Below are 17681 nucleotides of genomic sequence, written 5' to 3' on the forward strand. Positions count from 1 at the left end.
CTAATGGCCAAAACTTACCTGTTTCAAAAATTGGTTCTACACAAAATCAAAATGTCCCTCATAACTCAGTCAAACTGAATGATATTCTCTTTACACCTAAAGCTAAGAAAAAGCTCATTAGCATTCCAAAATTTTCAGATGATAATAATGCATTAACTCTAAGGAATTCTCTTACTGCCATTATTAAGAATCAAGAAACAGGAAAAATTTTGTTGCAAGGGGTGAGAAGTAATACTGGACTTTATAGAGTTGATGCCACAAAGGTTTAAAAGACAAGAAGTGCTGCTACTAAAAAGATAAAGGACTCAGACAATTCTGGATGTGTTTTCACTATTGAAGAAGTTGGAGTTTTAACTTACAAGCATAATACTAGTACTAGTTGTAATGATGTTAGAAAGCTTTAGCATGATAGACTTGGTCATCTTAATGATCGAATTTTAAATCAGATTATTAGTGAATGTAATTTGAAAGTTAATGCAAAAGTTGAACCTATGTTTTGTGAATCATGCAAATATGGAAGTCTCATTCTCTACCCTTTAAAGCTTCAACATCTAAAACTTCTCATCCCCTACAACTCATACATACAGATCTGTGGGGACCTTCTCCCTTATCTTCTACCAATGGCTTTTATTATTATACACTATTTGTTGATGACTATAGCAGGTATTCATGGATCTACCCCTTGAAATCTAAGGATGAGGCTCTATCTATGTTTCTTCAATTCAAGAACTATGTTGAGAATCAGTTTGAGAAGAAGATCAAAATAGTTCAAAGTGATTGGGGTGGAGAATATCATAGTTTTGCAAAAACTCTTCAAGATGCTGGAATTATGTTTAGGCATTCTTGCCCTCATACCTCTCAATAAAATGGGAGAGTAGAGCACAAATATAGACATATAGTGGAGACAGGACTTACTTTGCTTGCCCAAGCAAAGATGCCTTTATTTTATTAGTGGGAGGCATTTCACACAGCAACTGTGCTCATAAACAGACTTCCTACTCTTGTTCTTGGAGGTATTTCACTATTTATGAGGTTGTTTACTAAGTATCCTGATTACTCCAATTTAAAGGTTTTTGGAGCAGCATGTTACCCTTGCCTAAGATCTTATAATCAACATAAGCTTGATTTTAGAACAACAAAGTGTGTTTTCATTGGTTATAGCAACTCACACAAAGGTTATAAGTGCTTAAGTCCTACTGCAGAATTTTCATATCTACACATGTTGAATTCAATGAAAAAGAGTTTCCTTTTGCTAATGGTTTCATAAATAGGAAACACTTACCTTTGGACGAGATTCATCCTACTGTTTTCTTCACACCTACACTTTGTTCTCTGCCTTCATGGTGCTCTTTCTTTGGTAATATATCTCCTCAGCTGTCTCAATCACCAAACACTACTATTTCTGGTGATATTTCTACTTCATCAAATGAACATCCAATTAGTAAAGGTCCTAATTCACCTCAAAGTTGTGCATCACCAGAGAATAATACAAGTAATAATAACAAAGTTGCTATGCCCTCACCAAATCAAATTTACAGTCCTCAACATCATACAGTGACATTACCTTCAACTGAACCTGATCAAGGTGTTCAAGGTGTTACACAAAATCAGCATCAGACCAGAAGCAAAGCTAGTATATTCAAACCTAAAGCTCCTTTTATTGGTTTAACTGAAATTAGTAAATCTGATTATGAAGAACCATTTACTGTTAAAGGTGCTTTAAATTCAAAAATTTGGAAAAGGCTATGATAGATGAATTTAATGCTCTTGTAAGAAATCAGACTTAGATTTTAGTTCCTAGAACTGGTAAAGAAATGGCTGTTGACTACAAATGGGTATTTAAGTCAAAGTTTAATCCTGATGGTATATTTATTAAACCTAAAGCAAGACTTGTTGCTAAAGGTTTTCAATAAAGTCTAGGTATTGACTATGATGAGACTTTCAGCCCTGTTTTGAAACCTGCTACTCTAAGATTTATTTTAACTCTAACTGTTATTTTTAAATGGCCAATTAGACAGCTGGATATCAATAATGCCTTTCTAAATGGTTATTTGCAAGAAAAGGTGTTTATGAAACAACCGGAAGGCTTTGTTGATAAGAGATATCCCAACCACATTTGTCTTTTAAACAAGGCTATTTATGGACTCAAACAAGCCTCAAGGGCTTGGTATGATAGATTAAAGGCCACATTATTGACTTGGGAATTCAAGCAATCTCAATGTGACAACTCTCTATTTTATTTCAAGGTAAAGAAAAATATCATGTTTGTGCTTATTTATGTTGATGATATAATTATCACTAGCAGCAATCCTACTATGTTATCCTTGTTTGTTAAAGAGTTAAATGCCCTATTTCCATTGAAAGACCTTGGCACTCTATATCATTTCTTAGGCATAGAAGCCTATAGAGATAATTTTGGTCTCTATGTGAAGCAAGAAAAATATATTCTTGATCTACTCAAGAACTTTGGCATGGAATCATGTGCTTTAGCTCCAACACTGATGGTTATAAATAAGCATCTGTCTATTCATGTTGGGACTCCCATGAAGAATCCCTCAATTTACAGACAAGTAATTGGAGCATTACAATATCTGGTCAACACTCGACCAAATATTCTCTTTGTAGTAAATAAACTTAGCCAATTTTTACAATCTCCTACAGACATTCATTGGCAAGCAGCTAAATGAGTTCTTAGATATCTAAAGGGAACGACTGATCTGACTCTTCATCTAAAACCAGTTGAATATCTCACCTTAAATGGGTTTTCTGATGTGGATTGGGCTGTGTGTGTTGACGATCATTGATCCATAGGAGGTTACTGTGTCTTTCTCGATGATTCTCTGATTGCCTAGTTTGGGAAAAAGCAAAGACTTGTCTCCCATTTGAGTACATAGTCAGAATATAGAGCACTTGCAGATCTTGCCACTGAACTCTCCTGGATTCAATCTTTGTTCTCTGAGATTGCTTTTCGGTTGACTCAGATTTTGACCGCCTGGTGCAATAACCTCAGTGCTTCTGCCTTGGCTTTGAATCCAGTCTTCCATGCTCGAACTAAGCATATAGAACTGGATGTTCATTTTATTTGGAGCGATTTCTTTCACGCCAAATGCTTGTTCATTTTGTACCTTCCTCAGATCAAGTGGCTAACATTTTTACAAAAGCCTTATCTCACTCTCATTTTCTAGGTTTAAGAGACAAGCTTGGTTTAGTCAAAAGTCTAACCTCTCGTTTGAGGGGGGATGTTAAGACAATAGAGAGGAAGCCTAACTTACAGAAGCCCAATCAGTATATACAAGCCCAATAACTGATTATAAATCTCTGAGTCCAGTATATTTATCTATATATTATTTATATTTATAATTTATTATAGGGCATTCTTTGTATATGTGGCTAAACCACATTCATTAAGGTTTCTATACATTCTCTATATATAGTATAACATTCATTGGGCTCTGTGCGCCACTTTTATCACTTTCTTCTTTTGAGAAAAGTTTATCTGAACACATGAAGGAAAGGTCCCAACTACATCAAATGTGCACCTACTTACGGAATAACCCATGACAAAAGAAAAACTAAAAATACATATACTATATTTGGATACATATTGATTTGAATTTGAGATAAATTAAATTTCCTATTTAGGAAGTTAAAACTTCATGAATTTAAATTTTATCAAAATTTTATTTTAATTCTTTTATAATTTGAAATGTTTTTAAATATTTTTTATTTTAAATATCTATATGCACCCTTAAAACTAATGTTTTAAGAACCGGACTGGACATTAAACCGGAAAAGTCAGTGGTTCACGGTTCACATGGTTCAATCGGTTAAACCAATGGTCTAACTGGTGACGTAATAATTAAATTAAAAAAATTATATATGTATATAATAATTTAAATATAAGAAATACATATGAAATTGCTATTTAACTTAAAAAAATTAAATATTTTAAGTTTATCACGACTTAACAAGCCATATGATACAATATAATATCAAATGATTAAAAAAATTAGTCATTTTTTTAAAAATTTGATAAAAAAATAAAAAAAGTTTTTTTTGAACAGTCCGGTTTTTGAAAACCGGATCTGGTTCCCGATCCGACCGCCGGTTCGAAACGGCTCAAATTGGCTTAACTCTTAAAACGATTTTTTTTTCTTTAAACCAGATCGGAAACCAAACCAGTCGATGGTCCGACTGGCCGGTCCGGTCTGGTTTTCAAAACAGTGCTTAAAACCCTACCTAATAGTAATAACATTTGTTAGCAAATAAAAAAAATTTAAATACATAGATTTGAAATGTGAGATTTTAAATTTAAATTTCAAATCTAAATCTATGAATTCAAATTTCAATTTGGGCCTGACTTATTTCAAAGGATTGGGATTAAAATATGTAAGTATATAACAAAGCTCATGTAGCCTAATTCGACCTTAACACTTTAACTTATTGAGTTAGCTCAAATACTTGAATTTTTAAATTTTATTTTATATTTTAACTAATTTCAATTTTTATCTTTAAAGAAATTAAAATTTTTAATTTTTATCTTATTTTATTTTATTTTATTAATAACAAAAAATTTGAGTATTTGAGTTAAGCAGCAGCAGCAGCTGCTTGACATCACCGGTGACGCACCCCTACTTTCCGTTTCCCGCGTTACTGTTCATTATCTCCTGTTCTTCTCCCCGTCCACTTCTTGAATCTTGGCAAGTTCACCGCTTCTTGTTTTCGGGATTTGAAGGGAACCATGTTTGCTCATCACAGACACACGCACACACACACACACGCTACCACGATAAATTGTTTGCAACCCATACAAATAGTATTTAATTTTAAAATTTAAAATTTAAAAATAAGTTGACACGATGTATTAATATTATAATATGATTAATAATTACTTTTTTGATCTACTTGATTTCACACCACTTTAGGTATTTTCTTCAATACCTCATAATTTTTTTGCCTTTACAACTACTTTTGCATTTATTTTCAATAAATTAATACCTATTTATTTAAATGGCTTCTAGTTATATTATAACTTTCGCTCATGATTTTAATATGCATGGCAAAACATTGTTGTGCACTTTTTAATTCTCAATTTGGGCATTGGCCATTTGTGATGTGATTATAATAAAATAAGTATGCTAATTATTAGTTTTCTGAACCATTATTTTCCATGACATGATTTTGTATAAGCTATTAGTCTTTGGGAGTACTATTTTTCAATGCTATCAAAACGTTTTTTAATAAAAATATTTGAATCATCATCTTCTATGACTATATTATTTATAACAACAACTTTTTCATGATATTTATTGAAACCATAAAGTGATTTTTAACAAAAGACTATTATCAAAAGTGATGTAATCTTGGGTCATTTAATCACAAGATCAAGAGTATTATGATTAGGGCTATTCAATAACATAATTTTAAAATATCAATAGATATCAAATTCATTATAACAAACATGTAAAAATAAATTTTGAATTGTCAAATATAAAATATGAGAACGACATAAAGTAAGATTATACTGGAGAAGTCTGGCACGATAGGGACGCTGAAAAGGGAAGCCATGGGTATGCTTAGCGGGCCTGAAGAATGGTTGGGACAGGGGTAATAGAAAGATATGTTGATCTACACATAGGGTCAGAGTCGGAAAATTTTAATAAAAAGAGTCCAAATAGTAAAAACATATATAATAATAAAAAAATTAAATTTATATATAAAACTGACATAACATAAATATTTTAAGGTATATTTTTTTTTAATTTTTTATATATAACAAAAATAAATATATATTTTTAATTTTTTAATTTTACTTATCAATTTTTATGGCATAAGAATAGTTAATTATCATGTTTACATTAAATTTTTTATTAATTTTTTTAATATAAACTATCATTAAATTGACGAGGATTTCATCTTTTTCATGAAAAATGAATATTTTAAATGCATTCTTGGGATTTAAAGTTTTGTTCAATTTAAAAGACATTATTACTTGCTTACTGAATTTATTATTTAATTTTTTTAATTAATAATTATAGTAAATAATATATTAACATGATAACGATGCACGGTTGTCATAATTCTTTATGTCGATGAAATCTAAGTATATCGTGGTAAAAAATTATTCATATAATAAATTTCAATAGCTTGTTATTACAAAAAAAAAGTAATTTTTTTAACGAACATATCTTAACCACACATAAATTCTAAACTTTTGGATAAGTAATTTTATAGTATATATCAAGCACATATCATTCAGTATATTTTACAAATTTTGTTGTAGTGCTTGATAAAGTTTGTTAGTAATAATTTTTATTATTTATTTTATTAAATATATAACAAAAGTAAAATCAAATGACATCAATGTTTTAAGAGCAACTGCAACATTATGTTGTTAAAAACAAGTAAATCATATGACAATTATATCTTCAAGCTATTAAAATATTTAGACTATACATGCATAAAACACTAATATAGAATTAAAATGAAAATTTTATCTAATGTCTTAAAGGTTTTTATAATGTATCAACTTAAATGAAAATATATAGCCCTTACATCTTATTAAAAAAAAGATTAAAAAGTTAGGAGGTCATAACCCTTGCTAATCCCTTGTCTGCATGTTTACTGTAACAAGATTCTGGATAAATTCGTGAGCTTCTTCAACGTAATTAGAGGACACATCTAAGGCAAATACCACATGATTCAACTAAACGATCTCTATCACTTTCTCCTAGGTTCTATGCTTTGGAGGCGAATGGATTGTCTGATTTAGAGCTGCTATGACCTCCCTAGTGTTTTTCCTTTTCCGTTTTTGTTTGTTTTGTTGCTTTTAATTTCCCTCCAATAAAGAAAAAAGAAAAAAATAAGATAAATTCTTATACATCAATATGAATCTCTAATTAGCCATTAATAAGTAAAATTTATTCATTCTTTGAAATTGCAAGGTCATCATTCCTTTTAAATAAGTTTACAAATTTTTATCTCTATTTTAATAAACCATCTCTCTATGCTATGAACAAAAATCAACAAGCATCAATGAGAAATTCTTCAAATTTATACCATGAACTAATTTGGTAGAATGTCATATTAATAATGTATTATAAAAATAAACAGAATATAAGAGATTCAAAAGAGAGAAATGAACAAGACAAGAAAGAGTTAAAGGAGAAAATAAGAAGAAATTCTCATTCACTTCAAGTTTACAATCACTTCGCGCATGCCATTGTTTATAGGCCACAAGTCTTTAAATTTTATTACAAGAATTACATACCAAAAACTAATCTATATAATTATAGAATATATAAAATGTATAATAAACTTGGAAAACTCCCAATCATTTATGTTGTAGGTTATCTAACTTAACTAGATTTGAACCCCGTGCATCATGGGTACTAATCAATACATATATAAAGATATTTTGCATGTAGTCATATGTATCTAATGGTTGAAATATTGGGGTTTGATTAAAAAAATGTATGTTCAATGTTGTAATATTTAATTTATTCAACAATGCATGAATTTTTAGTTATCTTTAGAGGTCACATGCAATATCTCATGTCTAAATTCACCCAATTGCTCCTTTCCAACTAATCTATCAAGTATTCATTAGAGAAAATAATAATAAAGTCTCTCTAAATTATTTAAATGACAATCTAATTTCATAAAATGTCATAATTTCACTAAAATTTATAAAGACTTCTGTATTAATAAATTTTAAAGTAAAAATACTATTTTACTCTTATTGAAAATAAAAAGCTTCAATTATAACTTTTGTTTAAGGAATAATAATTTTTATTTTATGAATAACAAAAGTTGAATAAGAAATTCTAACTTGTTAAATATAGTTTTTATTATTAAAAAACAAGCTCCAATTATAATTTTTATTTAAGAAAAAATAATTTTTATTTTGTGAGTCACAAGAGTTGAATAATAAATCACAACTTGTTAAATGTAATTTTAATTATTGAAAAATAAGTTTTTAAAATAACAAACTCTATTCAAGACTTTTGTTTAAAGAATAATAACTTTTATTTAAAAAATTACAAGAATTGAACAAAAAATTATAACTTATTAATAAATATAAAATGATATTTTTAATTTAAAATTTATTAACACAAAAGTCTTTAAGGACTTAAGTGAAATTTATATAATTTAGGAGATTTTATTATTATTTTTTCTATTCATTAAGTAATAATTGATTAAGTAATCAGATTTTAAACATTCAATTGATAAAGTAATTAAATAGTTTCTAAACATTAAAGAATTGTAATTAAAAAAATTGGAATCAAATAATTCATCAGATAATATTGACTTCTATGGAAGTAATAACAATAACGCTAACATTTATTTTGTATTAATTAATTATCAATTGAATTATGTTAATTTTGAAAATATTAAATTAGAGCGAGTTCACGAAGATCCACACTTAATGTTACCACATGTACAACAAGGGCTGTATATTTTGCTTCTTGTACTATATGTTTGAATCTCTCGGCTTTTAACGGCTATTTACAGTCTTGTTAAATTACATAGCCGTTGAAGCCAATTGAATTAGCCAATCAAATTCTCTCTTTAACGGCTCGATCAAAACGCTATATAAACAGTTGGTTGGTTCACTGAGTTTCAGATTTTAAACGAATAATTGCATTCAAATCAAGGGAGGCTCCGGGTGGAGGAGTTCTTCTTCCAAAGGTGAGATCATGATCATATTTTTTATTCGAAAAGATTATCAGTTTCGTAATGTCATGGTTATTTCTTTCGATTGCCTTTTCCTTGCTCAACGTCTGCAATAATTTCAAGGCATTGAAATCTACTGTGTTTTTATTTTCTTTTCCTTTACCTTAAAAAATTCTAATTCGCGCTCTCTACGTTAATTTGGAGGAGGCTCTAGGTAGAATTGTTCTTCTTCTTGGGAACAAACCCTAACCACATAACCCCATCAAAGTATTGTGATCGTATCTCATTCACCCAGAGAAAGTCGTATTTTCCAAACGCAAGTCTCGCAATTAGGTTCGTTAATTCCTTCTCTTTTGTTTTTTATTTTCCCTCGTTGTGCTGACGACTTAGCTTTAAACTATATAGGTGTTGAAGCCAGCTGGAATTAGCCCATTGAATTCTCTCTTTACGATACAATAGGAACGTTATGCAGTTGGGTTGCTTGGCAGAGTTTCAAATTTAAATTAGGCGCAAATTTCTTCAATAGATGGCTCAATAAGGTGCTATAGATAGAGAAGTTTTTCTTCTAGATGTGGGTGAGATTTGGTAATTCATGAACCATGATCGTTTCTTTTTCTTTCAAAAAGTCAATCAACTTTGTAATATCATGATGATTTCTTTCCCTTCCCTTTTCGTTCTTTGATTTCCGCAATGGTTTCAAAGACTATGAAATCTACTCACCTTTCTATTCATCTTAGCTTATAAATTTATAAAATAAAACTGCATTTCATCCTTGCATTGAAGTTTGATTATAAAATTTGTACATGAAGTAAAGCACAAACGTCAAAATTAATTGCAAGAGATCAAATGGCCTCTTATATTTACATTTTGTTTCTCAACTAATTGGAATTTAATGTTTTTATCTATAAAGTTAGTATGTCGATTTTTTATTGGCACCTTAATTCATGGCAGTAAACTGTAACTGGAATTTAATTCTTGCTGTTTGATTTTCATTTTAAAAGATCAACAAGAGTATGACTTGCCAAGTGTCAACTATCGTGCTTTGTTATTCACATTTCTGAGATTAGATTTTCTGCTTTCAAGTGGAGATTGATTCTCAAATATATTCTCCAATAGTTCCCTTATTTTGAATGAATTACCAATTCGATCTTTCAGTTGGAGATATAAGTACTTATAGACGGTTGCCTGCATTTGTTGGTCGATTTATTTTTCTGTTTAAACTTAGCCAAAAAAATAAAGGAAAAGCACGATCAATAACACTAGGTATTAGGATCCATTTGAGACCTTTGGATATTAGGTACTAATTTTTTTGTTTTAACAAATACCACAAGATACGCAAAATACCTAAACCATTACTGATATGAAACGTAGAATAATTAAAGTGGTCTCTCTCTACACGGCGTCTATGCGTGCTGTAGACCTCAAAAAGGAAACGTTTGGGTCAATCTTGGCAAAAGGGTGTTGAATCAATTACTGACCACGTGTTGCATGGCATGGCTTTGATTACTTCTGACAGGCCTCGATGGAATAAGAAAGGTTTAACTTTTCCTTATTATTTGAACTTATTTGTTCCTTATTTGAACTTATTCTATAATATGATTTACTTGTGATAAATTAAAGGGAAAGAAAAGAAGGAACAAAGTTTTTTCTATGAAATATGGCAGCTTTCTTCTGCTGTTTTTTTTTTTTTTACTGTGTATTGGAAATCATACCATGTCTTTGCCATGTGTTAAAATACTTTATTTGGGCATATTTCGTTTCATAGTTATCTTATAAAGTTGTAGCCATCCGTTCCTCACATCATTGACGTTGTTAAGTAGTTTTCTGTGATAGGCCTTTCACTTAAGCATGAGCAATTTTAACCAATAGTTATCTTGTTAGGTTTTGAAATACTTAACCTAGGCCTTCCCACCTGCTTTTTTTTTGCTTTTTTTTATTGAGGTAATTGTGGATATCATTAGGGAGTGAAATACTTATTTTTTGTCCTGTAGTTCCCTTATCTGTAACCAATATATATGGTATAAGTAATGTACCCTAATTAATAGTGTAGCCTCCGGTAGAATAGTTATCAGATCCAGATCAGAATCAACCATGCTCAGTGTTTCTTTACTATAATGCCTTCTTGCTCCTCTTTTGCTTGTAATGAATATGATCTGAATCAAAATTATAAGTTTGAAGCCCTGGGTTGAGAGAAATTTTGATCATTTAGAAAAGAAAACCTTATGCAACTTACCCATTACATATGCATTCATAGTTGTGTCTTAATACATTTTGTTGTAATATCAGTGTGAATAAAAAAGGCTTAGAACTCTCAATGGAATGCTTTGTTTTGATCTCAATTGGTCATTTACCTAGTTATATAATGCTCAAAACCTAATAATTTGTTGCCAGATTCATATTGGTGCGTAGATAACATGAACAATCTACACTTCCCAAATAGGGATTGGAACTGATTTTATGGAAAGCCACTTTGGGATTTATGGAGGAAGTTGTTTGTGAAGTTTGATGGAACTATGCCCATCAGCAACCCAAACAGGGTTTTGGAAAATGTTTGATGTACAGATTTAATCAAAAAGTATAGAAATTGTATCAGTTAGCAGTCCACAGAGCAGTAAGGCATAGCTAAAACCTAAAGCTGGATTGAATAAATAAGCAAAAGAAATTATTACTTCTTGATATCTAGAAACATTACAATAGCAGTTGCCAATTCTCATAATTAGCACATCCGGAATTTTGTTTTTTCCATTTATCTCTTGCTTCTGATTTCTGATATCCTAGGATGGCTTGGTTTCTAATTGAACTTCATTTTCCTCTAAATTTTGACCAAGTTGAAGTTATTCCACAAGTGCTGGAATATGATGAGTTGTTGGAAAGTTATCGTAAAATTGCTTTTAGTAAAATTTCTACTTCTTGCTTTCCCCCTTTGTCTTACATGTGACAGAACATGGGGAAGGGTTTTTGCGGTTTTTAGTCTTTCTATTTTAAAACAATGGTGTCAGTTTTAGTTTTTAACTTGGGAAATTTAGTCTTTTATTGATTGAAATTATTAGCTTGTAAAGGGTGCAACTAAACCTTGTTTTATATTGAGTCTTTTTCCCCCAAGCAATGTTATTGTTTGGTAAACATAAAATATAATAAAATCGATGAAAAAAATTGAATGATAAAGTAGGTTTTTGAAACAAAAATGATATTTGTAAATTATGAATAATGATAACAGTGTGAAACAAAAACAATAAAATAAATATTACTTGATTTGTAATGGAAAGAAAGTTCCATTCTTGGATTGATGCTAAGTAAACTTAAATGATGTTAAAGTGGCTTTCAAGTAACTTTCAGACTCAAATAGGAAAAAAGTTGGGTAGCTGTGATCCTTTTGAGAAGAAAATCTTTTCCTTTAGTTTCACCCAACTTCCAATAAAATTAAATTAAATTTACCTTTTTTTAATTTTTTTTGCCTTGCCTTCAATACATACGGTCTTTTAAGGAAGAAACGATGTATATTGAAGTAATGTGCTTATTAAAGAGAGACAATATTAAATAAACATACATGTTGGCATTTTGGTATTGAGTTTGACTACTGATTATTATCATCATTATTATCATTATTATCATTATTATTATTATTATTATGTAACTTGCTAGCTAATTGACTACAACATGGAACATGCATGTAACTGGAATATAAAGAGAAACACAACAAAAAAGTAATCACTCTCTTGATAAAATACCACAAATAGACGTTGGATCCTTCCTTTTTGTATACATTGAGTAGAAATAGACTTGTGCATCTTTACTTCTGCATCTTTTTTAATTATTACATGGGGATAAAAGCTTGAGTGTTATTATGTGTTTAGTAGTTACTGTTGGACATATGATGGTGTGCCTAACGAAGGACGGACAAAAAAAAAAAAAAGTAGAATGAAGAGGTGTCATTAAAGGACGTCTGCAATTATTGGTATTGGTATGAGGAGAAGAGGTATTTTTATTTTCATGTGATTTAATGTTATTATATTTTTTGTAAAATTTTTATTTTGGGTGCTGGTTGGAGGTATGTGTTATTAGAAGAGATCATGTGATCTTAAATACATGAACCCCACATCCCTCCCCAAACTCCTTTATAGGAAGATACATATGCCCCCTCTTATGCCAACCTATAAGGGGAGATGAACGGAGAGTAGGTGCATTTCCCCTGTCGTCCCTTGTACCACTATAGGTGAAGTACACTGACTCGGTGCCCACTCCTTTTTCCTTACCTACATGATTGTTGATGTGTGCTTTAGGCTGCATACCTTCCTCGGCTTGATCCCTTAAAGGACGATGACGAGTGTCAATCAAGAGCACACTTTTAACCATCCCCCAAAGGGCAATGTATTATCATTTGCCATTATCATCTTCCTAAAAAATTAACTCAATGACATATGCAACACACCTATTTATATGCATAGAATCCTCTCCAAATTCTTTCGATGTGGGACGTAACAGCTCCCACAACCAATTCATGACGTTCCCATCATGAGTGGCCCACTGGAAAGGTCTACCAATTGGATAAACTTAGGTCCGTCTCTGATATTACTTTGTTATTAGGTATTACTCTCTCTATAAAAAGCTAGCTCAATAGGGTATGTAGTGCACGTACTTATATGCCCAACCCTCCCTAAGTCCCCCCCAATGTGGGATGTAATAGCATGCTGAACAAGTGCATAGTGTAACATCTTAGAAAATTAACCCCGATTAAATTAAATGAGGTTAATTAATTAAATAAATCAATATGGTGTGTGGTTAGAGGGTAGTGGGTTCAGACCTAGGATTGGGACAGTAGAAAAAGTATTTTTGTGCTACATGTCATAACGCAAGAGCCACCAAAACATGAAGCAATCCACACACAAACCTATTGCAAATTTGAGATGAGAAGAGGGAGGAGGGTTAGGAAGCTTACTCAAGTATTTCTTTAGCTTAGAATGCCTCTAACTAGGTCAAATGATGAAGCCCTAGTAGTTAAATATCTCCTCTCCTTCGCCTCTCCTGTTTCTCTTCTTTTTCCTCACTATTTTAAGTGAAAGAATATGGGTCCCGCATGTCCAACAAGCTTAACAATGCCAAGAGGCCTACAATGCAAAAGTGGTGAAACAAGGCAAGAGGCCAACAATCAACCAGTGGCCTATAAAAATAAAAGGATCACATGGATAATTGTACAAATGATGACATATCCCTTGATTGCTTCAAATTGATTAGCTTAATAATTTAGATATTGGTTTAATATTTATATATTATTTTAATATTTTATTTAAGTTTTGTTTCCTATTTTTAGATTAGAATTTTATCTAATAATATAATCAGATGATTTTAGGATATATAATCCTTAGATTATTTGGTTGATTTTCATTATTTTATTAGTATTGTCATCAAACTAGGATTTCTAAATTAAGGCTTTTGAGTCTTGAGTAATATATAGGCGTGCACAAGAAATTCCTAAATGGACTGAGTGCAAAAAATTAACTATGCATATAAGAATAAAATCAATTAAAATAATGTCATGTAAGATTTTATGTATATAATTTGGAACATTTAATTGGACAAATTACAAATGACACGATGCACCTAATTTATCTAAAAATTTCTCAACATGCACTTCTTTATTGTATTGTAAGTTGAATTTGAATAATAAGTGTATTTCTTATTTTTTTTTAAGTTTAGTGATTCATAGTGCTTATGGTAGCATCTTGTGGTGAATACAGACGTAATCAAGAGCTTTATCAACTCTTGCTACTTCATTTCCTTCCGTTATTAGCATGATGTTGCTTCCATCATTAGTTCATGAATGCATATAATTTAACCAAAATTTTGCAAATCTGCTATGCGCAAAGTGCATCCGTTGTGGTGGAGACATGGTGGGTCCAAATGCGAATTAGTGAGGCCTAATTGGAAATTTTAAATCCTAGAATTTAAATCTGAAAATTTTAAGTGTTTAGAGGGTAGATTGGTAAATTTGAGTGAATTTTTTATTGATATTATTTTTAGAACACTATGTGGTTATTGGATCATTGGTCAGTCTTAAAAGTAGGCTATGTGGTTATTGGATCATTGGTCAGTCTTAAAAGTAGGCTAGGTTCAAGTTTGAATAGGCTGTGATATGGAGAGAGGCCCAAATCGTGATTGAGCATCTTTGGCCCATATACCATAACGAATGGACATAAATCTGGTTTTGTCAAACGCAAGCTCGAGTTTGATTTCAAAAGAAAGAAAGAAAACGAGAGGATTTGGGAGCAAATTGGAAGCATTTGGGAGGTTGATTATTGTTGGGTGTCACACACCAAAAATAAAATTCTAACAAAATTTCATCTGTATGTAGGACCTTCCAAAATTTTACAACACAAATATCATAACAACCAAGAATTCAATTCCTTCCAACTAGCATATGGAGTATTTAACAAAATAAGAACCCTATCCATAGCCTATGCGGAGAACCTATCGTAACGTTTACAAAACATAATACATGAATTTAAGTTTACATCCGAAGAGACTTGATCCACCATTCTTCACTTCAACTCAATGCTAAAGCCCTTTATTGATCAACAGTAGGTACAACAACAGTTAATATATTTGAAGCCAAAGAAATATTTTTCAGTGAATAATGCCCCAACCATAACATTTGTAGGATTAAAATGAAAAATTTACAACGTTATGAAAATTAAAGAGAAAGCGATACAAAATAATAAAATTAGTAAACTTAGAATAAAATTATTTATGCAACTTCAGTATCATGAAACTTTAGAACCTTAATGACAAAGAATCTTTAACACTTGATCTTGACAAGTCAAATAGATTAAATAAATAAAAATAATATTGTTTTACAAAGAGAAAACCATTAAAATATGAGATCATCAATTAATTAAAAATTCATACTTCTAGGGATTTATCAGAATAATTCACAAACATAGACACACAGTCCACGAGGATAAATAACCAAATGCGACATAAGCCACAAAGACAAACTTAAACACACAATCCATGAGGATAAATAATCAAACGTAGCTTGAGCTAAGAAATAAATGTGGATGCATAATTCAAGAGGGTAATACTAACCAAACGCGGTTTGAAACCACAAAACAAATGTGAGTATTAGACCCACGAATAACAAACGTGAGAATAAAACTCACGAAAATCAAACTAGCTAGTTATCGATCATGATGCCAAGTGCTAACGGAACTGTCGTTAACAACCAATGTTCTATATAAAATTCCCTCCAAATTTACTTCCAAACATGCAAGAAAATTGCCACTATTAAAATGCAGTTTGCATTCTCAAAATCAAACTCGCATGGATTGTTTTTAAATATCAAAACTTGTCAGAATAAAATTTCATAACTAATTTTTCATACTTGCATTGTTGAGAAATTAAAATCACCAAAGTGAATAAAAGTAATTTCACAAGATAAAGAAATTTAAATTACAAAATATCTCATACTAAATAGAGTTGTTATTAAAATAGTCCACATAAAAACATAATATCTCAGAAAAATAATTTTATTGATAATCAGTTGAGATATTATCCACTTCCTTGAAGGCTTTCCAAAATATAATTTGCTTCCAAATTAATCTTCTTGCAATGATACTTGGCCTTTAATTTCCTAGTGCCCAAATAATACCATAATTATTTTTCCATATACATTTTACAACCCAAAGTCTACAGTATAGCTTAATTCAAATGATAAAAATAGATAAATTTGAACTCCTCCATTTTTCAAACATGGCATCAATTATTTCATAAAAATTCTAGAGACTAACATATTAGCAGCAATTTAGCTCATGAATCACCAACCATGATACCTATTCCAAAACTCTCTGATTTCAACTCAACTTCCATTGTAAGGTGCCCTCTATAACATTATAATTACAAACAATCACAAGTATCTTGCCATTATTTGTCAAATTAATCCAACAAGCATTTTACCAAGTTCCCTTCTCTTCAAATCTTATAATTTACAATAGAATTTTATTAAATTTCCTACAACATAATAAATTTTCTTCTAACATGAACACAATATAGTCATCACATAAATTCACCAGCACAAAACAAAATTTTCTCAAGTCTTTTTACAAACACCTCGAGCGCATCAATGTTGAAACAAACATCCAGCTTCTCCTACTTCAATTCCCCTACCAAAGATTTTCCCTATATCAGTGTTTTATATTCAAACTTTCCAACTACCACAAAAATCAATTTTAAGCTGTAAGAAAAACATTCAGCTCTACATTTATCTTCCTTAAACAACAACCAAGTTACTATCCACATCAGAAAACCAACATTGAGGACGCAAGGAAGAAAGGGGAAAATTCGAAACTCATCTAGGAGTAGAGAAAGCAGCGAATTGAAGAATTTAAAGTCCTCCTCCCCAACTCAAAACAGCACCGATGAAAGAGAAAAAAAAAACAGAGGGAGAGGAGATGCTCAACACAATAGATGCGTTAATCAAAGAGGGAGAAGTTCATGAATCAAGCCTTTAGTGACAGTGGTTCAGCTCCTCAAGCACCTGAATCAATGATGACAGAGAAGGAAAAAATAAGAAGAAATGGATGGAAACAGGGGAGGAGGAACATTGCAAACCCACAACAGCGTCCACAGCAACACGCGTACAGAGGAAGAATAAGGAGGGAGTTTCCTGCTATCCACAGCCTCCGACGATGACGACGACAAGAATGAAAGCAGCTGTGAGCTCGGCGGCGACGCTGAACCCAGAAGAAGAGGCCGTCCGATGAGTAGAGATTGAACAGAGAAGGAAGAACAACCAACTTCTGAAGCACCCTTAGCTACCGCCGCCGACATATACGATGTATTTGGCTGAGAACTGTGGTCGCAAGGCAGAGAAGTAGGAAAATGGGAGAGGTAGAGAATTCGGGGTGTTCGACGCTTCTCTCAGGGTCAGGCTGGTTCGAAGAACTAGGGAAGAACGGGAAAAAAAAAAAAAAAAAAATCTGATGTTATATTACTTTTGTAAAAAAGAGGGC

The 17681-nt window shown here is 31.2% G+C and overlaps 1 long non-coding RNA gene across 1 annotated transcript; it reads left to right on the top strand.

The window, feature by feature from the left end:
* The first annotated feature begins 8576 nt into the window (after positions 1 to 8576).
* Positions 8577 to 15176, top strand: LOC129302049 (uncharacterized). The gene is made up of 4 exons (XR_008591150.1): positions 8577 to 8691; positions 8891 to 9009; positions 9082 to 14742; positions 14783 to 15176. It is a non-coding gene; the product is annotated as an uncharacterized LOC129302049 (long non-coding RNA).
* The last annotated feature ends 2505 nt before the right edge of the window (positions 15177 to 17681 follow it).

This window comes from Prosopis cineraria, unplaced genomic scaffold (assembly GCF_029017545.1).
Source record: "Prosopis cineraria cultivar Desert tree isolate PC_DT_omini unplaced genomic scaffold, ASM2901754v1 PC2, whole genome shotgun sequence".
Taxonomy (NCBI): domain Eukaryota; kingdom Viridiplantae; phylum Streptophyta; class Magnoliopsida; order Fabales; family Fabaceae; genus Prosopis; species Prosopis cineraria.